The sequence below is a fragment of the Phyllobates terribilis genome, unplaced genomic scaffold (genome assembly GCF_046119375.1).
Source record: "Phyllobates terribilis strain yellow unplaced genomic scaffold, ASM4611937v1 Scaffold_5__5_contigs__length_657084704, whole genome shotgun sequence".
Classification (NCBI taxonomy): Eukaryota; Metazoa; Chordata; class Amphibia; order Anura; family Dendrobatidae; genus Phyllobates; species Phyllobates terribilis.
The window spans coordinates 99,552,223-99,573,848 of record NW_027362765.1 but is presented as its reverse complement, the minus strand read 5'-3'; the positions used below and the strand labels follow the sequence as shown (position 1 = coordinate 99,573,848).

At 45.5% G+C, this 21,626-nt stretch overlaps 14 non-coding genes across 14 annotated transcripts; all 14 read right to left on the bottom strand.

Moving 5' to 3' along the window:
• Positions 1–3,961: 3,961 nt before the first annotated feature.
• Positions 3,962–4,152, bottom strand: LOC141274420 (U2 spliceosomal RNA). The gene has a single exon (XR_012322696.1). It is a non-coding gene; the product is annotated as a U2 spliceosomal RNA (small nuclear RNA).
• A 1,115-nt stretch (positions 4,153–5,267) lies between these two features.
• On the bottom strand, positions 5,268–5,458 carry LOC141274419 (U2 spliceosomal RNA). The gene has a single exon (XR_012322695.1). It is a non-coding gene; the product is annotated as a U2 spliceosomal RNA (small nuclear RNA).
• Positions 5,459–6,573: 1,115 nt separating this feature from the next.
• On the bottom strand, positions 6,574–6,764 carry LOC141274418 (U2 spliceosomal RNA). Its single transcript, XR_012322694.1, has one exon. It is a non-coding gene; the product is annotated as a U2 spliceosomal RNA (small nuclear RNA).
• Positions 6,765–7,879: 1,115 nt separating this feature from the next.
• LOC141274417 (U2 spliceosomal RNA) lies at positions 7,880–8,070 on the bottom strand. The gene has a single exon (XR_012322693.1). It is a non-coding gene; the product is annotated as a U2 spliceosomal RNA (small nuclear RNA).
• Positions 8,071–9,185: 1,115 nt separating this feature from the next.
• On the bottom strand, positions 9,186–9,376 carry LOC141274416 (U2 spliceosomal RNA). Its single transcript, XR_012322692.1, has one exon. It is a non-coding gene; the product is annotated as a U2 spliceosomal RNA (small nuclear RNA).
• A 1,115-nt stretch (positions 9,377–10,491) lies between these two features.
• Positions 10,492–10,682, bottom strand: LOC141274415 (U2 spliceosomal RNA). Its single transcript, XR_012322691.1, has one exon. It is a non-coding gene; the product is annotated as a U2 spliceosomal RNA (small nuclear RNA).
• A 1,111-nt stretch (positions 10,683–11,793) lies between these two features.
• LOC141274414 (U2 spliceosomal RNA) lies at positions 11,794–11,984 on the bottom strand. Its single transcript, XR_012322690.1, has one exon. It is a non-coding gene; the product is annotated as a U2 spliceosomal RNA (small nuclear RNA).
• Positions 11,985–13,098: 1,114 nt separating this feature from the next.
• LOC141149776 (U2 spliceosomal RNA) lies at positions 13,099–13,289 on the bottom strand. The gene has a single exon (XR_012246061.1). It is a non-coding gene; the product is annotated as a U2 spliceosomal RNA (small nuclear RNA).
• Positions 13,290–14,404: 1,115 nt separating this feature from the next.
• LOC141274411 (U2 spliceosomal RNA) lies at positions 14,405–14,595 on the bottom strand. Its single transcript, XR_012322688.1, has one exon. It is a non-coding gene; the product is annotated as a U2 spliceosomal RNA (small nuclear RNA).
• Positions 14,596–15,707: 1,112 nt separating this feature from the next.
• LOC141274410 (U2 spliceosomal RNA) lies at positions 15,708–15,898 on the bottom strand. The gene has a single exon (XR_012322687.1). It is a non-coding gene; the product is annotated as a U2 spliceosomal RNA (small nuclear RNA).
• Positions 15,899–17,007: 1,109 nt separating this feature from the next.
• Positions 17,008–17,198, bottom strand: LOC141274409 (U2 spliceosomal RNA). The gene has a single exon (XR_012322686.1). It is a non-coding gene; the product is annotated as a U2 spliceosomal RNA (small nuclear RNA).
• Positions 17,199–18,307: 1,109 nt separating this feature from the next.
• Positions 18,308–18,498, bottom strand: LOC141274408 (U2 spliceosomal RNA). Its single transcript, XR_012322685.1, has one exon. It is a non-coding gene; the product is annotated as a U2 spliceosomal RNA (small nuclear RNA).
• Positions 18,499–19,613: 1,115 nt separating this feature from the next.
• LOC141274407 (U2 spliceosomal RNA) lies at positions 19,614–19,804 on the bottom strand. The gene has a single exon (XR_012322684.1). It is a non-coding gene; the product is annotated as a U2 spliceosomal RNA (small nuclear RNA).
• Positions 19,805–20,919: 1,115 nt separating this feature from the next.
• LOC141274406 (U2 spliceosomal RNA) lies at positions 20,920–21,110 on the bottom strand. Its single transcript, XR_012322683.1, has one exon. It is a non-coding gene; the product is annotated as a U2 spliceosomal RNA (small nuclear RNA).
• Between the last annotated feature and the right edge of the window lie 516 nt (positions 21,111–21,626).

Genomic DNA, 21,626 nt, shown 5'->3' with positions numbered 1-21,626 from the left:
CATTTTCCCTGCCTTAATAAAAAATAATTTAATCTTAGGTTTAATGCTCTCCCACCAATCCAGCATCGAGGCGCGGGGGTCTCTCTTTGATTGCCAGCACTGGTAGGCCTGCACAAACCTCTTTTGAATATCAATATCCTCTAGGAGAGTTGTATTTAATCTCCATGGGCCTCTTGAGGTATTTTGTTCCCCTGCTAACTCTGAAAACACAGATAAAACTTTATGATCAGAGAATAAATTAGATAAAAGAAAACATTTACAAGGTTTAAAGGCAGTAGAAGCAAATATGAAATCAATTCTAGAAGAAACTCTTCCATTGGACCATGTAACACCTGGATCCGCCGGCAAGAGCTCCTTCCAGCAGTCCTGTAATCTAAAATCATCAATTAAACTTTTCAACAAATAGGAGGTACGGTCTTTACGATTCACATCCCCACCCTGCCGGGATTCCCCATCACGTAAACAATTAAAATCTCCTCCCACTAGCAGGGGGGTTGACCCAACACAAAATAATGGCAATATTTCAAGTAAATCCGCCCTTTCCTGCTTCCTAGGAGGAGCGTACACATTTAATAAACGTAAAGAAAGTCCATTAAAAACAAGATGTATTAAAATAGCTCTGCCAGGTATAATTTCAGTCACAGATTGAATGATGGTAGAATGTCCACGGCAAAGTAGTCCAACTCCGGCAGCACGACAGTCATTAGCACCGGACCACACAGAAGCGCCCAGTTTCCAGTCTTCTTTTAAGTCCTTATAATTTAAATTACTCTGTATACCACATTCTTGTAGAAAGCAGAAATCAAAGTCCAATGTCTCTAAATAAGAAAATAAAGCAGCCCTACGTGTAGGGCTCTTTAGGGACCTCACATTTAGTGAGGAGATTTTAAGAGGAACAGAAATTAAGAAGAATCAGGATCTGAAGATGGGAAGAAGTCAATACACGGCACCTCCTCCTCCGCATCTCCAGGGGTCAGGATTTGTTTAATATTACCGGGATCTGAAGCAGGCAAAAAGGCATCATCCACTTTTGGCTCCTCATCTGGACCTCGACATCCGTGTTTTCTTTGGATATCAGGTTGCTTTACGTCCTCCCGTTGCCTTTTCAGAGGCTGGGAGCTGTCCATCTTTTCCAAGTCCTGTGCATCTGCAGTCCTCATGGCGGTCTGGTCTATGGAACGGGTGTCATCCCTCTGGGTCGTCTTGTCCTCTGGTCTGGTCACGGAACTACTGCGACTTCTGGTTCGAGGACCAGGGCTCGACTGGGTCTTAGCCGGGTCCTTTTTACTTCGCGCCCTAGAGGTCTCTCTTTCCGACACACTGGTTGATCGATTAAGGAGCGTACCCTTTTTGCCCTTACCCAAGATCACCGATGATGGTGTGGCGAATCTGGGTGCTTGCTTAATCGGGGTACTAGAGGTCTCCTCAGTTCCACATAATGCCGGTGGTGCATTCATGCTGGATGAGGACCCTTCCTCTTGACTCTGAGATACGGCAACATCTAGAGCCAGAACATCGATCAATTCCACAGAGAGCGAACCCTCGGTTAATCTTATGGAGCCCCTACGACCGTCCTTCTGTGGAACTACCAGCGGGCCCTCTGGCGGAGCCGTTGAAGGATTTGGTCCGGACCCGTCAGCGTGCGCCAACCCAGGTCCAGGGGCAGGTGTAGTAATACTCCCTCCGAAGTATTCTTGGATAGTCAGTTGACCTGACTTAAACATGTCATATGTTTTTGACTTTTTGCTCGGACAATTCCTGAAGGCGTGACCTGCCTTCCCACATAGGTTACATACGATCTCAGAGTCACACGTAGCGGAGGTGTGCCCACTCTTACCGCACTTGTTGCAAAAGACTACATGAGCCCTTGTACAATTTTCTCGTGTATGCCCATATTCATGACAATTCCGGCATTGAAGGGGCATTCCTGGGTAGCGTAGGAATCCCCTGACATTACCAATGGCAAAATTAGCAGGCGGGTGGTGAAGACCACCAATGCCGCTCTGATCTGGATGGAACTTCACCAGGTATTTCCTCTTCCCATTCCAGAAGCGCTGGGAGTTGAGGATATCATGTGAGAAGCGCACTGACTTGCAGTAACGCTTCAAAAAGGTTTCGATATCGCCCTCAGAGACGAATGGGCTGTACATGAAGATCACCAAGGGTACTTCCTCTTCACCGTACAGGAAGTCAAAGCTCAGCCCGTTCAGTCTCTCATCGTCCTTGTCCGCAACCATCAGTGCTGCATGGATATTATCACAGCATGATTTAGCCATAAAGGAAATGGTATATCGCCCACGGAATTCCTGATCGTAAAGACACAGGATCTTATCTCGCTCCAGGTGGAAGAACCCAAAAAGAATCTCATGCACGATGTACTGCAGATTCTTCTCATGGCGCTGGCATTCATCCACCATGATTCTAATGGACTGTCGCAGTGGAGTCTCCCCCACCGCAAATCCAAAAGAAAAAGGCATTTTCGGCCCTCAGGGACTAAGCCCTCCCCCAATAGTAACAAGGGAATGAATCCCACAAAAGCAGGAACAAACCCAAGACCGAGGGAGGGGTACCCCAAGAACTTACACAGCCCACTAAGCGATAAAGCTCAGCAAAGGAAAACGCCCTTATTTCCTCGGGTCGCCCCGAAGACAAGACGCGATCGCTCCCCGTTGTCCGGGGACTAAGCCGACCTGCCAATAGCTGCAAGGGGGTGAAGCTCCCTCCGTTAAGAGAGAGCGATCCCCCAAGGCCAACAAGTCGGGTACCCCAGGCACCTCCTAGCCGAGACCAAGGCAGCAACCGTTAGATCACTGTACCTGATCCTAGCCAAAAGGCCGAGAAGCGATAACCAGAATTGGTTTCAAACTACGGAGCCACCCAAGGATCCTGAAAAGTCCATTTGTGGAGATGAGCTCCTGGACTCCCGTTAAGAAGACATGTTGTCAACCTCTAGATCCCTTACATGCCTGCACTTTTCGGCTTGCTGCTGCTGCAATCCACGCGTTTTAGATCTGCATAACTCCACCTCTTTAAACACAGCACCTTCACCCCCTGCTGTTCCCACCCGCCTCAACACCGTTGGAAGGGAGGAGAACCAATTAAGGCGGGGGGTGGGGTGGAACGAGCAGCTGTCTACCCTTAGCAGGAGGGCTCCTGATTACATACCTCTCCTGCTGCTGCTGCTGCTGGCTGTCCAGCAGCAGACTGAAGGTGGCTGCTGCTGTGCACAGGTATATAAAGGCTCAGAGCCTATTATGACACGCGCAGCCAGCGTTCCATTGCCACATTCCATCTACTGCAGGCAGGATACCTGGCTGGCTGAATGTCGCTGAGAAGCTCACAGAGACCGCCATAAGCAACAGTTTAACAGAATGCCACAGACTAATCAACCAAACTTTTTGGGTTGGGTTCTCTTTTATAGTCTGCAGGCATTAAATGAAAGAAGTCAGTGTTCCAGCAGAGGGAGACAACGTTTCAGAAAAGGCATTGTAGCAAACCAAAAAAGAAATTTTAAGCGCAGCAGAGTAACCAGCGCACATACCTGTTAGCTCAGGTGAGTTTAAAAGGCTGCTGTTGATAACAAGGGCATTTGCTAAATAGATGGTGTGTGTGCAACAATATACTGAAAGGTCAATTATATTGTGCAGCTTATCTCACCACCTGTAGTTATTTAGGTGAAAGCTCCAAAATGCTTGCCTAATATGTCTGTTTATCCAAAAGGAAGTAAAAAGGGAGAGCTAGAAAGATAGCATTGCATCACATTACATGGCAATGCAATGCACAGTTGCTGAAGTTGAACCAAAATGAGCTTGTAATCTGGCTTCTGCAACTTTGAACATGAAAAATCCAATGAGGAGAAGAAAAGCAAAGCCAAAGAGTCCATCCCAAAATCCGACAAACAAGCAAAATGAACAAAAAACATTGAATTCAATTCTTTCTGATTTTAGAAACTGCATTAAAGAAGGGGTGCACCGGTCCTGGAGATACTGCAATACCAGGTCAATGCGTGGAGTGGACAGAGCAAGCTCTTTTTCCATCTCCCTGTTCTAAAAATCCATTTAATATATGGTCCCCAGATAGGGGACGTATCAGATATTAAACTGATAAGAACAGATACTACACTTGATCTTAGCCAAAAGGCCGAGAAGCGATAACCAGAATTGGTTTCAAACTACGGAGCCACCCAAGGATCCTGAAAAGTCCATTTGTGGAGATGAGCTCCTGGACTCCCGTTAAGAAGACATGTTGTCAACCTCTAGATCCCTTACATGCCTGCACTTTTCGGCTTGCTGCTGCTGCAATCCACGCGTTTTAGATCTGCATAACTCCACCTCTTTAAACACAGCACCTTCACCCCCTGCTGTTCCCACCCGCCTCAACACCGTTGGAAGGGAGGAGAACCAATTAAGGCGGGGGGTGGGGTGGAACGAGCAGCTGTCTACCCTTAGCAGGAGGGCTCCTGATTACATACCTCTCCTGCTGCTGCTGCTGCTGGCTGTCCAGCAGCAGACTGAAGGTGGCTGCTGCTGTGCACAGGTATATAAAGGCTCAGAGCCTATTATGACACGCGCAGCCAGCGTTCCATTGCCACATTCCATCTACTGCAGGCAGGATACCTGGCTGGCTGAATGTCGCTGAGAAGCTCACAGAGACCGCCATAAGCAACAGTTTAACAGAATGCCACAGACTAATCAACCAAACTTTTTGGGTTGGGTTCTCTTTTATAGTCTGCAGGCATTAAATGAAAGAAGTCAGTGTTCCAGCAGAGGGAGACAACGTTTCAGAAAAGGCATTGTAGCAAACCAAAAAAGAAATTTTAAGCGCAGCAGAGTAACCAGCGCACATACCTGTTAGCTCAGGTGAGTTTAAAAGGCTGCTGTTGATAACAAGGGCATTTGCTAAATAGATGGTGTGTGTGCAACAATATACTGAAAGGTCAATTATATTGTGCAGCTTATCTCACCACCTGTAGTTATTTAGGTGAAAGCTCCAAAATGCTTGCCTAATATGTCTGTTTACCCAAAAGGAAGTAAAAAGGGAGAGCTAGAAAGATAGCATTGCATCACATTACATGGCAATGCAATGCACAGTTGCTGAAGTTGAACCAAAATGAGCTTGTAATCTGGCTTCTGCAACTTTGAACATGAAAAATCCAATGAGGAGAAGAAAAGCAAAGCCAAAGAGTCCATCCCAAAATCCGACAAACAAGCAAAATGAACAAAAAACATTGAATTCAATTCTTTCTGATTTTAGAAACTGCATTAAAGAAGGGGTGCACCGGTCCTGGAGATACTGCAATACCAGGTCAATGCGTGGAGTGGACAGAGCAAGCTCTTTTTCCATCTCCCTGTTCTAAAAATCCATTTAATATATGGTCCCCAGATAGGGGACGTATCAGATATTAAACTGATAAGAACAGATACTACACTTGATCTTAGCCAAAAGGCCGAGAAGCGATAACCAGAATTGGTTTCAAACTACGGAGCCACCCAAGGATCCTGAAAAGTCCATTTGTGGAGATGAGCTCCTGGACTCCCGTTAAGAAGACATGTTGTCAACCTCTAGATCCCTTACATGCCTGCACTTTTCGGCTTGCTGCTGCTGCAATCCACGCGTTTTAGATCTGCATAACTCCACCTCTTTAAACACAGCACCTTCACCCCCTGCTGTTCCCACCCGCCTCAACACCGTTGGAAGGGAGGAGAACCAATTAAGGCGGGGGGTGGGGTGGAACGAGCAGCTGTCTACCCTTAGCAGGAGGGCTCCTGATTACATACCTCTCCTGCTGCTGCTGCTGCTGGCTGTCCAGCAGCAGACTGAAGGTGGCTGCTGCTGTGCACAGGTATATAAAGGCTCAGAGCCTATTATGACACGCGCAGCCAGCGTTCCATTGCCACATTCCATCTACTGCAGGCAGGATACCTGGCTGGCTGAATGTCGCTGAGAAGCTCACAGAGACCGCCATAAGCAACAGTTTAACAGAATGCCACAGACTAATCAACCAAACTTTTTGGGTTGGGTTCTCTTTTATAGTCTGCAGGCATTAAATGAAAGAAGTCAGTGTTCCAGCAGAGGGAGACAACGTTTCAGAAAAGGCATTGTAGCAAACCAAAAAAGAAATTTTAAGCGCAGCAGAGTAACCAGCGCACATACCTGTTAGCTCAGGTGAGTTTAAAAGGCTGCTGTTGATAACAAGGGCATTTGCTAAATAGATGGTGTGTGTGCAACAATATACTGAAAGGTCAATTATATTGTGCAGCTTATCTCACCACCTGTAGTTATTTAGGTGAAAGCTCCAAAATGCTTGCCTAATATGTCTGTTTATCCAAAAGGAAGTAAAAAGGGAGAGCTAGAAAGATAGCATTGCATCACATTACATGGCAATGCAATGCACAGTTGCTGAAGTTGAACCAAAATGAGCTTGTAATCTGGCTTCTGCAACTTTGAACATGAAAAATCCAATGAGGAGAAGAAAAGCAAAGCCAAAGAGTCCATCCCAAAATCCGACAAACAAGCAAAATGAACAAAAAACATTGAATTCAATTCTTTCTGATTTTAGAAACTGCATTAAAGAAGGGGTGCACCGGTCCTGGAGATACTGCAATACCAGGTCAATGCGTGGAGTGGACAGAGCAAGCTCTTTTTCCATCTCCCTGTTCTAAAAATCCATTTAATATATGGTCCCCAGATAGGGGACGTATCAGATATTAAACTGATAAGAACAGATACTACACTTGATCTTAGCCAAAAGGCCGAGAAGCGATAACCAGAATTGGTTTCAAACTACGGAGCCACCCAAGGATCCTGAAAAGTCCATTTGTGGAGATGAGCTCCTGGACTCCCGTTAAGAAGACATGTTGTCAACCTCTAGATCCCTTACATGCCTGCACTTTTCGGCTTGCTGCTGCTGCAATCCACGCGTTTTAGATCTGCATAACTCCACCTCTTTAAACACAGCACCTTCACCCCCTGCTGTTCCCACCCGCCTCAACACCGTTGGAAGGGAGGAGAACCAATTAAGGCGGGGGGTGGGGTGGAACGAGCAGCTGTCTACCCTTAGCAGGAGGGCTCCTGATTACATACCTCTCCTGCTGCTGCTGCTGCTGGCTGTCCAGCAGCAGACTGAAGGTGGCTGCTGCTGTGCACAGGTATATAAAGGCTCAGAGCCTATTATGACACGCGCAGCCAGCGTTCCATTGCCACATTCCATCTACTGCAGGCAGGATACCTGGCTGGCTGAATGTCGCTGAGAAGCTCACAGAGACCGCCATAAGCAACAGTTTAACAGAATGCCACAGACTAATCAACCAAACTTTTTGGGTTGGGTTCTCTTTTATAGTCTGCAGGCATTAAATGAAAGAAGTCAGTGTTCCAGCAGAGGGAGACAACGTTTCAGAAAAGGCATTGTAGCAAACCAAAAAAGAAATTTTAAGCGCAGCAGAATAACCAGCGCACATACCTGTTAGCTCAGGTGAGTTTAAAAGGCTGCTGTTGATAACAAGGGCATTTGCTAAATAGATGGTGTGTGTGCAACAATATACTGAAAGGTCAATTATATTGTGCAGCTTATCTCACCACCTGTAGTTATTTAGGTGAAAGCTCCAAAATGCTTGCCTAATATGTCTGTTTATCCAAAAGGAAGTAAAAAGGGAGAGCTAGAAAGATAGCATTGCATCACATTACATGGCAATGCAATGCACAGTTGCTGAAGTTGAACCAAAATGAGCTTGTAATCTGGCTTCTGCAACTTTGAACATGAAAAATCCAATGAGGAGAAGAAAAGCAAAGCCAAAGAGTCCATCCCAAAATCCGACAAACAAGCAAAATGAACAAAAAACATTGAATTCAATTCTTTCTGATTTTAGAAACTGCATTAAAGAAGGGGTGCACCGGTCCTGGAGATACTGCAATACCAGGTCAATGCGTGGAGTGGACAGAGCAAGCTCTTTTTCCATCTCCCTGTTCTAAAAATCCATTTAATATATGGTCCCCAGATAGGGGACGTATCAGATATTAAACTGATAAGAACAGATACTACACTTGATCTTAGCCAAAAGGCCGAGAAGCGATAAACAGAATTGGTTTCAAACTACGGAGCCACCCAAGGATCCTGAAAAGTCCATTTGTGGAGATGAGCTCCTGGACTCCCGTTAAGAAGACATGTTGTCAACCTCTAGATCCCTTACATGCCTGCACTTTTCGGCTTGCTGCTGCTGCAATCCACGCGTTTTAGATCTGCATAACTCCACCTCTTTAAACACAGCACCTTCACCCCCTGCTGTTCCCACCCGCCTCAACACCGTTGGAAGGGAGGAGAACCAATTAAGGCGGGGGGTGGGGTGGAACGAGCAGCTGTCTACCCTTAGCAGGAGGGCTCCTGATTACATACCTCTCCTGCTGCTGCTGCTGCTGGCTGTCCAGCAGCAGACTGAAGGTGGCTGCTGCTGTGCACAGGTATATAAAGGCTCAGAGCCTATTATGACACGCGCAGCCAGCGTTCCATTACCACATTCCATCTACTGCAGGCAGGATACCTGGCTGGCTGAATGTCGCTGAGAAGCTCACAGAGACCGCCATAAGCAACAGTTTAACAGAATGCCACAGACTAATCAACCAAACTTTTTGGGTTGGGTTCTCTTTTATAGTCTGCAGGCATTAAATGAAAGAAGTCAGTGTTCCAGCAGAGGGAGACAACGTTTCAGAAAAGGCATTGTAGCAAACCAAAAAAGAAATTTTAAGCGCAGCAGAGTAACCAGCGCACATACCTGTTAGCTCAGGTGAGTTTAAAAGGCTGCTGTTGATAACAAGGGCATTTGCTAAATAGATGGTGTGTGTGCAACAATATACTGAAAGGTCAATTATATTGTGCAGCTTATCTCACCACCTGTAGTTATTTAGGTGAAAGCTCCAAAATGCTTGCCTAATATGTCTGTTTATCCAAAAGGAAGTAAAAAGGGAGAGCTAGAAAGATAGCATTGCATCACATTACATGGCAATGCAATGCACAGTTGCTGAAGTTGAACCAAAATGAGCTTGTAATCTGGCTTCTGCAACTTTGAACATGAAAAATCCAATGAGGAGAAGAAAAGCAAAGCCAAAGAGTCCATCCCAAAATCCGACAAACAAGCAAAATGAACAAAAAACATTGAATTCAATTCTTTCTGATTTTAGAAACTGCATTAAAGAAGGGGTGCACCGGTCCTGGAGATACTGCAATACCAGGTCAATGCGTGGAGTGGACAGAGCAAGCTCTTTTTCCATCTCCCTGTTCTAAAAATCCATTTAATATATGGTCCCCAGATAGGGGACGTATCAGATATTAAACTGATAAGAACAGATACTACACTTGATCTTAGCCAAAAGGCCGAGAAGCGATAACCAGAATTGGTTTCAAACTACGGAGCCACCCAAGGATCCTGAAAAGTCCATTTGTGGAGATGAGCTCCTGGACTCCCGTTAAGAAGACATGTTGTCAACCTCTAGATCCCTTACATGCCTGCACTTTTCGGCTTGCTGCTGCTGCAATCCACGCGTTTTAGATCTGCATAACTCCACCTCTTTAAACACAGCACCTTCACCCCCTGCTGTTCCCACCCGCCTCAACACCGTTGGAAGGGAGGAGAACCAATTAAGGCGGGGGGTGGGGTGGAACGAGCAGCTGTCTACCCTTAGCAGGAGGGCTCCTGATTACATACCTCTCCTGCTGCTGCTGCTGCTGGCTGTCCAGCAGCAGACTGAAGGTGGCTGCTGCTGTGCACAGGTATATAAAGGCTCAGAGCCTATTATGACACGCGCAGCCAGCGTTCCATTGCCACATTCCATCTACTGCAGGCAGGATACCTGGCTGGCTGAATGTCGCTGAGAAGCTCACAGAGACCGCCATAAGCAACAGTTTAACAGAATGCCACAGACTAATCAACCAAACTTTTTGGGTTGGGTTCTCTTTTATAGTCTGCAGGCATTAAATGAAAGAAGTCAGTGTTCCAGCAGAGGGAGACAACGTTTCAGAAAAGGCATTGTAGCAAACCAAAAAAGAAATTTTAAGCGCAGCAGAGTAACCAGCGCACATACCTGTTAGCTCAGGTGAGTTTAAAAGGCTGCTGTTGATAACAAGGGCATTTGCTAAATAGATGGTGTGTGTGCAACAATATACTGAAAGGTCAATTATATTGTGCAGCTTATCTCACCACCTGTAGTTATTTAGGTGAAAGCTCCAAAATGCTTGCCTAATATGTCTGTTTATCCAAAAGGAAGTAAAAAGGGAGAGCTAGAAAGATAGCATTGCATCACATTACATGGCAATGCAATGCACAGTTGCTGAAGTTGAACCAAAATGAGCTTGTAATCTGGCTTCTGCAACTTTGAACATGAAAAATCCAATGAGGAGAAGAAAAGCAAAGCCAAAGAGTCCATCCCAAAATCCGACAAACAAGCAAAATGAACAAAAAACATTGAATTCAATTCTTTCTGATTTTAGAAACTGCATTAAAGAAGGGGTGCACCGGTCCTGGAGATACTGCAATACCAGGTCAATGCGTGGAGTGGACAGAGCAAGCTCTTTTTCCATCTCCCTGTTCTAAAAATCCATTTAATATATGGTCCCCAGATAGGGGACGTATCAGATATTAAACTGATAAGAACAGATACTACACTTGATCTTAGCCAAAAGGCCGAGAAGCGATAACCAGAATTGGTTTCAAACTACGGAGCCACCCAAGGATCCTGAAAAGTCCATTTGTGGAGATGAGCTCCTGGACTCCCGTTAAGAAGACATGTTGTCAACCTCTAGATCCCTTACATGCCTGCACTTTTCGGCTTGCTGCTGCTGCAATCCACGCGTTTTAGATCTGCATAACTCCACCTCTTTAAACACAGCACCTTCACCCCCTGCTGTTCCCACCCGCCTCAACACCGTTGGAAGGGAGGAGAACCAATTAAGGCGGGGGGTGGGGTGGAACGAGCAGCTGTCTACCCTTAGCAGGAGGGCTCCTGATTACATACCTCTCCTGCTGCTGCTGCTGGCTGTCCAGCAGCAGACTGAAGGTGGCTGCTGCTGTGCACAGGTATATAAAGGCTCAGAGCCTATTATGACACGCGCAGCCAGCGTTCCATTGCCACATTCCATCTACTGCAGGCAGGATACCTGGCTGGCTGAATGTCGCTGAGAAGCTCACAGAGACCGCCATAAGCAACAGTTTAACAGAATGCCACAGACTAATCAACCAAACTTTTTGGGTTGGGTTCTCTTTTATAGTCTGCAGGCATTAAATGAAAGAAGTCAGTGTTCCAGCAGAGGGAGACAACGTTTCAGAAAAGGCATTGTAGCAAACCAAAAAAGAAATTTTAAGCGCAGCAGAATAACCAACGCACATACCTGTTAGCTCAGGTGAGTTTAAAAGGCTGCTGTTGATAACAAGGGCATTTGCTAAATAGATGGTGTGTGTGCAACAATATACTGAAAGGTCAATTATATTGTCAGCTTATCTCACCACCTGTAGTTATTTAGGTGAAAGCTCCAAAATGCTTGCCTAATATGTCTGTTTATCCAAAAGGAAGTAAAAAGGGAGAGCTAGAAAGATAGCATTGCATCACATTACATGGCAATGCAATGCACAGTTGCTGAAGTTGAACCAAAATGAGCTTGTAATCTGGCTTCTGCAACTTTGAACATGAAAAATCCAATGAGGAGAAGAAAAGCAAAGCCAAAGAGTCCATCCCAAAATCCGACAAACAAGCAAAATGAACAAAAAACATTGAATTCAATTCTTTCTGATTTTAGAAACTGCATTAAAGAAGGGGTGCACCGGTCCTGGAGATACTGCAATACCAGGTCAATGCGTGGAGTGGACAGAGCAAGCTCTTTTTCCATCTCCCTGTTCTAAAAATCCATTTAATATATGGTCCCCAGATAGGGGACGTATCAGATATTAAACTGATAAGAACAGATACTACACTTGATCTTAGCCAAAAGGCCGAGAAGCGATAACCAGAATTGGTTTCAAACTACGGAGCCACCCAAGGATCCTGAAAAGTCCATTTGTGGAGATGAGCTCCTGGACTCCCGTTAAGAAGACATGTTGTCAACCTCTAGATCCCTTACATGCCTGCACTTTTCGGCTTGCTGCTGCTGCAATCCACGCGTTTTAGATCTGCATAACTCCACCTCTTTAAACACAGCACCTTCACCCCCTGCTGTTCCCACCCGCCTCAACAGCGTTGGAAGGGAGGAGAACCAATTAAGGCGGGGGGTGGGGTGGAACGAGCAGCTGTCTACCCTTAGCAGGAGGGCTCCTGATTACATACCTCTCCTGCTGCTGCTGCTGCTGGCTGTCCAGCAGCAGACTGAAGGTGGCTGCTGCTGTGCACAGGTATATAAAGGCTCAGAGCCTATTATGACACGCGCAGCCAGCGTTCCATTGCCACATTCCATCTACTGCAGGCAGGATACCTGGCTGGCTGAATGTCGCTGAGAAGCTCACAGAGACCGCCATAAGCAACAGTTTAACAGAATGCCACAGACTAATCAACCAAACTTTTTGGGTTGGGTTCTCTTTTATAGTCTGCAGGCATTAAATGAAAGAAGTCAGTGTTCCAGCAGAGGGAGACAACGTTTCAGAAAAGGCATTGTAGCAAACCAAAAAAGAAATTTTAAGCGCAGCAGAATAACCAGCGCACATACCTGTTAGCTCAGGTGAGTTTAAAAGGCTGCTGTTGATAACAAGGGCATTTGCTAAATAGATGGTGTGTGTGCAACAATATACTGAAAGGTCAATTATATTGTCAGCTTATCTCACCACCTGTAGTTATTTAGGTGAAAGCTCCAAAATGCTTGCCTAATATGTCTGTTTATCCAAAAGGAAGTAAAAAGGGAGAGCTAGAAAGATAGCATTGCATCACATTACATGGCAATGCAATGCACAGTTGCTGAAGTTGAACCAAAATGAGCTTGTAATCTGGCTTCTGCAACTTTGAACATGAAAAATCCAATGAGGAGAAGAAAAGCAAAGCCAAAGAGTCCATCCCAAAATCCGACAAACAAGCAAAATGAACAAAAAACATTGAATTCAATTCTTTCTGATTTTAGAAACTGCATTAAAGAAGGGGTGCACCGGTCTTGGAGATACTGCAATACCAGGTCAATGCGTGGAGTGGACAGAGCAAGCTCTTTTTCCATCTCCCTGTTCTAAAAATCCATTTAATATATGGTCCCCAGATAGGGGACGTATCAGATATTAAACTGATAAGAACAGATACTACACTTGATCTTAGCCAAAAGGCCGAGAAGCGATAACCAGAATTGGTTTCAAACTACGGAGCCACCCAAGGATCCTGAAAAGTCCATTTGTGGAGATGAGCTCCTGGACTCCCGTTAAGAAGACATGTTGTCAACCTCTAGATCCCTTACATGCCTGCACTTTTCGGCTTGCTGCTGCTGCAATCCACGCGTTTTAGATCTGCATAACTCCACCTCTTTAAACACAGCACCTTCACCCCCTGCTGTTCCCACCCGCCTCAACACCGTTGGAAGGGAGGAGAACCAATTAAGGCGGGGGGTGGGGTGGAACGAGCAGCTGTCTACCCTTAGCAGGAGGGCTCCTGATTACATACCTCTCCTGCTGCTGCTGCTGCTGGCTGTCCAGCAGCAGACTGAAGGTGGCTGCTGCTGTGCACAGGTATATAAAGGCTCAGAGCCTATTATGACACGCGCAGCCAGCGTTCCATTGCCACATTCCATCTACTGCAGGCAGGATACCTGGCTGGCTGAATGTCGCTGAGAAGCTCACAGAGACCGCCATAAGCAACAGTTTAACAGAATGCCACAGACTAATCAACCAAACTTTTTGGGTTGGGTTCTCTTTTATAGTCTGCAGGCATTAAATGAAAGAAGTCAGTGTTCCAGCAGAGGGAGACAACGTTTCAGAAAAGGCATTGTAGCAAACCAAAAAAGAAATTTTAAGCGCAGCAGAGTAACCAGCGCACATACCTGTTAGCTCAGGTGAGTTTAAAAGGCTGCTGTTGATAACAAGGGCATTTGCTAAATAGATGGTGTGTGTGCAACAATATACTGAAAGGTCAATTATATTGTGCAGCTTATCTCACCACCTGTAGTTATTTAGGTGAAAGCTCCAAAATGCTTGCCTAATATGTCTGTTTATCCAAAAGGAAGTAAAAAGGGAGAGCTAGAAAGATAGCATTGCATCACATTACATGGCAATGCAATGCACAGTTGCTGAAGTTGAACCAAAATGAGCTTGTAATCTGGCTTCTGCAACTTTGAACATGAAAAATCCAATGAGGAGAAGAAAAGCAAAGCCAAAGAGTCCATCCCAAAATCCGACAAACAAGCAAAATGAACAAAAAACATTGAATTCAATTCTTTCTGATTTTAGAAACTGCATTAAAGAAGGGGTGCACCGGTCCTGGAGATACTGCAATACCAGGTCAATGCGTGGAGTGGACAGAGCAAGCTCTTTTTCCATCTCCCTGTTCTAAAAATCCATTTAATATATGGTCCCCAGATAGGGGACGTATCAGATATTAAACTGATAAGAACAGATACTACACTTGATCTTAGCCAAAAGGCCGAGAAGCGATAACCAGAATTGGTTTCAAACTACGGAGCCACCCAAGGATCCTGAAAAGTCCATTTGTGGAGATGAGCTCCTGGACTCCCGTTAAGAAGACATGTTGTCAACCTCTAGATCCCTTACATGCCTGCACTTTTCGGCTTGCTGCTGCTGCAATCCACGCGTTTTAGATCTGCATAACTCCACCTCTTTAAACACAGCACCTTCACCCCCTGCTGTTCCCACCCGCCTCAACACCGTTGGAAGGGAGGAGAACCAATTAAGGCGGGGGGTGGGGTGGAACGAGCAGCTGTCTACCCTTAGCAGGAGGGCTCCTGATTACATACCTCTCCTGCTGCTGCTGCTGGCTGTCCAGCAGCAGACTGAAGGTGGCTGCTGCTGTGCACAGGTATATAAAGGCTCAGAGCCTATTATGACACGCGCAGCCAGCGTTCCATTGCCACATTCCATCTACTGCAGGCAGGATACCTGGCTGGCTGAATGTCGCTGAGAAGCTCACAGAGACCGCCATAAGCAACAGTTTAACAGAATGCCACAGACTAATCAACCAAACTTTTTGGGTTGGGTTCTCTTTTATAGTCTGCAGGCATTAAATGAAAGAAGTCAGTGTTCCAGCAGAGGGAGACAACGTTTCAGAAAAGGCATTGTAGCAAACCAAAAAAGAAATTTTAAGCGCAGCAGAGTAACCAGCGCACATACCTGTTAGCTCAGGTGAGTTTAAAAGGCTGCTGTTGATAACAAGGGCATTTGCTAAATAGATGGTGTGTGTGCAACAATATACTGAAAGGTCAATTATATTGTGCAGCTTATCTCACCACCTGTAGTTATTTAGGTGAAAGCTCCAAAATGCTTGCCTAATATGTCTGTTTATCCAGAAGGAAGTAAAAAGGGAGAGCTAGAAATATAGCATTGCATCACATTACATGGCAATGCAATGCACAGTTGCTGAAGTTGAACCAAAATGAGCTTGTAATCTGGCTTCTGCAACTTTGAACATGAAAAATCCAATGAGGAGAAGAAAAGCAAAGCCAAAGAGTCCATCCCAAAATCCGACAAACAAGCAAAATGAACAAAAAACATTGAATTCAATTCTTTCTGATTTTAGAAACTGCATTAAAGAAGGGGTGCACCGGTCCTGGAGATACTGCAATACCAGGTCAATGCGTGGAGTGGACAGAGCAAGCTCTTTTTCCATCTCCCTGTTCTAAAAATCCATTTAATATATGGTCCCCAGATAGGGGACGTATCAGATATTAAACTGATAAGAACAGATACTACACTTGATCTTAGCCAAAAGGCCGAGAAGCGATAACCAGAATTGGTTTCAAACTACGGAGCCACCCAAGGATCCTGAAAAGTCCATTTGTGGAGATGAGCTCCTGGACTCCCGTTAAGAAGACATGTTGTCAACCTCTAGATCCCTTACATGCCTGCACTTTTCGGCTTGCTGCTGCTGCAATCCACGCGTTTTAGATCTGCATAACTCCACCTCTTTAAACACAGCACCTTCACCCCCTGCTGTTCCCACCCGCCTCAACACCGTTGGAAGGGAGGAGAACCAATTAAGGCGGGGGGTGGGGTGGAACGAGCAGCTGTCTACCCTTAGCAGGAGGGCTCCTGATTACATACCTCTCCTGCTGCTGCTGGCTGTCCAGCAGCAGACTGAAGGTGGCTGCTGCTGTGCACAGGTATATAAAGGCTCAGAGCCTATTATGACACGCGCAGCCAGCGTTCCATTGCCACATTCCATCTACTGCAGGCAGGATACCTGGCTGGCTGAATGTCGCTGAGAAGCTCACAGAGACCGCCATAAGCAACAGTTTAACAGAATGCCACAGACTAATCAACCAAACTTTTTGGGTTGGGTTCTCTTTTATAGTCTGCAGGCATTAAATGAAAGAAGTCAGTGTTCCAGCAGAGGGAGACAACGTTTCAGAAAAGGCATTGTAGCAAACCAAAAAAGAAATTTTAAGCGCAGCAGAGTAACCAGCGCACATACCTGTTAGCTCAGGTGAGTTTAAAAGGCTGCTGTTGATAACAAGGGCATTTGCTAAATAGATGGTGTGTGTGCAACAATATACTGAAAGGTCAATTATATTGTGCAGCTTATCTCACCACCTGTAGTTATTTAGGTGAAAGCTCCAAAATGCTTGCCTAATATGTCTGTTTATCCAAAAGGAAGTAAAAAGGGAGAGCTAGAAAGATAGCATTGCATCACATTACATGGCAATGCAATGCACAGTTGCTGAAGTTGAACCAAAATGAGCTTGTAATCTGGCTTCTGCAACTTTGAACATGAAAAATCCAATGAGGAGAAGAAAAGCAAAGCCAAAGAGTCCATCCCAAAATCCGACAAACAAGCAAAATGAACAAAAAACATTGAATTCAATTCTTTCTGATTTTAGAAACTGCATTAAAGAAGGGGTGCACCGGTCCTGGAGATACTGCAATACCAGGTCAATGCGTGGAGTGGACAGAGCAAGCTCTTTTTCCATCTCCCTGTTCTAAAAATCCATTTAATATATGGTCCCCAGATAGGGGACGTATCAGATATTAAACTGATAAGAACAGATACTACACTTGATCTTAGCCAAAAGGCCGAGAAGCGATAACCAGAATTGGTTTCAAACTACGGAGCCACCCAAGGATCCTGAAAAGTCCATTTGTGGAGATGAGCTCCTGGACTCCCGTTAAGAAGACATGTTGTCAACCTCTAGATCCCTTACATGCCTGCACTTTTCGGCTTGCTGCTGCTGCAATCCACGCGTTTTAGATCTGCATAACTCCACCTCTTTAAACACAGCACCTTCACCCCCTGCTGTTCCCACCCGCCTCAACACCGTTGGAAGGGAGGAGAACCAATTAAGGCGGGGGGTGGGGTGGAACGAGCAGCTGTCTACCCTTAGCAGGAGGGCTCCTGATTACATACCTCTCCTGCTGCAGCTGGCTGTCCAGCAGCAGACTGAAGGTGGCTGCTGCTGTGCACAGGTATATAAAGGCTCAGAGCCTATTATGACACGCGCAGCCAGCGTTCCATTGCCACATTCCATCTACTGCAGGCAGGATACCTGGCTGGCTGAATGTCGCTGAGAAGCTCACAGAGACCGCCATAAGCAACAGTTTAACAGAATGCCACAGACTAATCAACCAAACTTTTTGGGTTGGGTTCTCTTTTATAGTCTGCAGGCATTAAATGAAAGAAGTCAGTGTTCCAGCAGAGGGAGACAACGTTTCAGAAAAGGCATTGTAGCAAACCAAAAAAGAAATTTTAAGCGCAGCAGAATAACCAGCGCACATACCTGTTAGCTCAGGTGAGTTTAAAAGGCTGCTGTTGATAACAAGGGCATTTGCTAAATAGATGGTGTGTGTGCAACAATATACTGAAAGGTCAATTATATTGTGCAGCTTATCTCACCACCTGTAGTTATTTAGGTGAAAGCTCCAAAATGCTTGCCTAATATGTCTGTTTATCCAAAAGGAAGTAAAAAGGGAGAGCTAGAAAGATAGCATTGCATCACATTACATGGCAATGCAATGCACAGTTGCTGAAGTTGAACCAAAATGAGCTTGTAATCTGGCTTCTGCAACTTTGAACATGAAAAATCCAATGAGGAGAAGAAAAGCAAAGCCAAAGAGTCCATCCCAAATTCCGACAAACAAGCAAAATGAACAAAAAACATTGAATTCAATTCTTTCTGATTTTAGAAACTGCATTAAAGAAGGGGTGCACCGGTCCTGGAGATACTGCAATACCAGGTCAATGCGTGGAGTGGACAGAGCAAGCTCTTTTTCCATCTCCCTGTTCTAAAAATCCATTTAATATATGGTCCCCAGATAGGGGACGTATCAGATATTAAACTGATAAGAACAGATACTACACTTGATCTTAGCCAAAAGGCCGAGAAGCGATAACCAGAATTGGTTTCAAACTACGGAGCCACCCAAGGATCCTGAAAAGTCCATTTGTGGAGATGAGCTCCTGGACTCCCGTTAAGAAGACATGTTGTCAACCTCTAGATCCCTTACATGCCTGCACTTTTCGGCTTGCTGCTGCTGCAATCCACGCGTTTTAGATCTGCATAACTCCACCTCTTTAAACACAGCACCTTCACCCCCTGCTGTTCCCACCCGCCTCAACACCGTTGGAAGGGAGGAGAACCAATTAAGGCGGGGGGTGGGGTGGAACGAGCAGCTGTCTACCCTTAGCAGGAGGGCTCCTGATTACATACCTCTCCTGCTGCTGCTGCTGCTGGCTGTCCAGCAGCAGACTGAAGGTGGCTGCTGCTGTGCACAGGTATATAAAGGCTCAGAGCCTATTATGACACGCGCAGCCAGCGTTCCATTGCCACATTCCATCTACTGCAGGCAGGATACCTGGCTGGCTGAATGTCGCTGAGAAGCTCACAGAGACCGCCATAAGCAACAGTTTAACAGAATGCCACAGACTAATCAACCAAACTTTTTGGGTTGGGTTCTCTTTTATAGTCTGCAGGCATTAAATGAAAGAAGTCAGTGTTCCAGCAGAGGGAGACAACGTTTCAGAAAAGGCATTGTAGCAAACCAAAAAAGAAATTTTAAGCGCAGCAGAGTAACCAGCGCACATACCTGTTAGCTCAGGTGAGTTTAAAAGGCTGCTGTTGATAACAAGGGCATTTGCTAAATAGATGGTGTGTGTGCAACAATATACTGAAAGGTCAATTATATTGTGCAGCTTATCTCACCACCTGTAGTTATTTAGGTGAAAGCTCCAAAATGCTTGCCTAATATGTCTGTTTATCCAAAAGGAAGTAAAAAGGGAGAGCTAGAAAGATAGCATTGCATCACATTACATGGCAATGCAATGCACAGTTGCTGAAGTTGAACCAAAATGAGCTTGTAATCTGGCTTCTGCAACTTTGAACATGAAAAATCCAATGAGGAGAAGAAAAGCAAAGCCAAAGAGTCCATCCCAAAATCCGACAAACAAGCAAAATGAACAAAAAACATTGAATTCAATTCTTTCTGATTTTAGAAACTGCATTAAAGAAGGGGTGCACCGGTCCTGGAGATACTGCAATACCAGGTCAATGCGTGGAGTGGACAGAGCAAGCTCTTTTTCCATCTCCCTGTTCTAAAAATCCATTTAATATATGGTCCCCAGATAGGGGACGTATCAGATATTAAACTGATAAGAACAGATACTACACTTGATCTTAGCCAAAAGGCCGAGAAGCGATAACCAGAATTGGTTTCAAACTACGGAGCCACCCAAGGATCCTGAAAAGTCCATTTGTGGAGATGAGCTCCTGGACTCCCGTTAAGAAGACATGTTGTCAACCTCTAGATCCCTTACATGCCTGCACTTTTCGGCTTGCTGCTGCTGCAATCCACGCGTTTTAGATCTGCATAACTCCACCTCTTTAAACACAGCACCTTCACCCCCTGCTGTTCCCACCCGCCTCAACACCGTTGGAAGGGAGGAGAACCAATTAAGGCGGGGGGTGGGGTGGAACGAGCAGCTGTCTACCCTTAGCAGGAGGGCTCCTGATTACATACCTCTCCTGCTGCTGCTGCTGCTGGCTGTCCAGCAGCAGACTGAAGGTGGCTGCTGCTGTGCACAGGTATATAAAGGCTCAGAGCCTATTATGACACGCGCAGCCAGCGTTCCATTGCCACATTCCATCTACTGCAGGCAGGATACCTGGCTGGCTGAATGTCGCTGAGAAGCTCACAGAGACCGCCATAAGCAACAGTTTAACAGAATGCCACAGACTAATCAACCAAACTTTTTGGGTTGGGTTCTCTTTTATAGTCTGCAGGCATTAAATGAAAGAAGTCAGTGTTCCAGCAGAGGGAGACAACGTTTCAGAAAAGGCATTGTAGCAAACCAAAAAAGAAATTTTAAGCGCAGCAGAGTAACCAGCGCACATACCTGTTAGCTCAGGTGAGTTTAAAAGGCTGCTGTTGATAACAAGGGCATTTGCTTAATAGATGGTGTGTGTGCAACAATATACTGAAAGGTCAATTATATTGTGCAGCTTATCTCACCACCTGTAGTTATTTAGGTGAAAGCTCCAAAATGCTTGCCTAATATGTCTGTTTATCCAAAAGGAAGTAAAAAGGGAGAGCTAGAAAGATAGCATTGCATCACATTACATGGCAATGCAATGCACAGTTGCTGAAGTTGAACCAAAATGAGCTTGTAATCTGGCTTCTGCAACTTTGAACATGAAAAATCCAATGAGGAGAAGAAAAGCAAAGCCAAAGAGTCCATCCCAAAATCCGACAAACAAGCAAAATGAACAAAAAACATTGAATTCAATTCTTTCTGATTTTAGAAACTGCATTAAAGAAGGGGTGCACCGGTCCTGGAGATACTGCAATACCAGGTCAATGCGTGGAGTGGACAGAGCAAGCTCTTTTTCCATCTCCCTGTTCTAAAAATCCATTTAATATATGGTCCCCAGATAGGGGACGTATCAGATATTAAACTGATAAGAACAGATACTACACTTGATCTTAGCCAAAAGGCCGAGAAGCGATAACCAGAATTGGTTTCAAACTACGGAGCCACCCAAGGATCCTGAAAAGTCCATTTGTGGAGATGAGCTCCTGGACTCCCGTTAAGAAGACATGTTGTCAACCTCTAGATCCCTTACATGCCTGCACTTTTCGGCTTGCTGCTGCTGCAATCCACGCGTTTTAGATCTGCATAACTCCACCTCTTTAAACACAGCACCTTCACCCCCTGCTGTTCCCACCCGCCTCAACACCGTTGGAAGGGAGGAGAACCAATTAAGGCGGGGGGTGGGGTGGAACGAGCAGCTGTCTACCCTTAGCAGGAGGGCTCCTGATTACATACCTCTCCTGCTGCTGCTGCTGGCTGTCCAGCAGCAGACTGAAGGTGGCTGCTGCTGTGCACAGGTATATAAAGGCTCAGAGCCTATTATGACACGCGCAGCCAGCGTTCCATTGCCACATTCCATCTACTGCAGGCAGGATACCTGGCTGGCTGAATGTCGCTGAGAAGCTCACAGAGACCGCCATAAGCAACAGTTT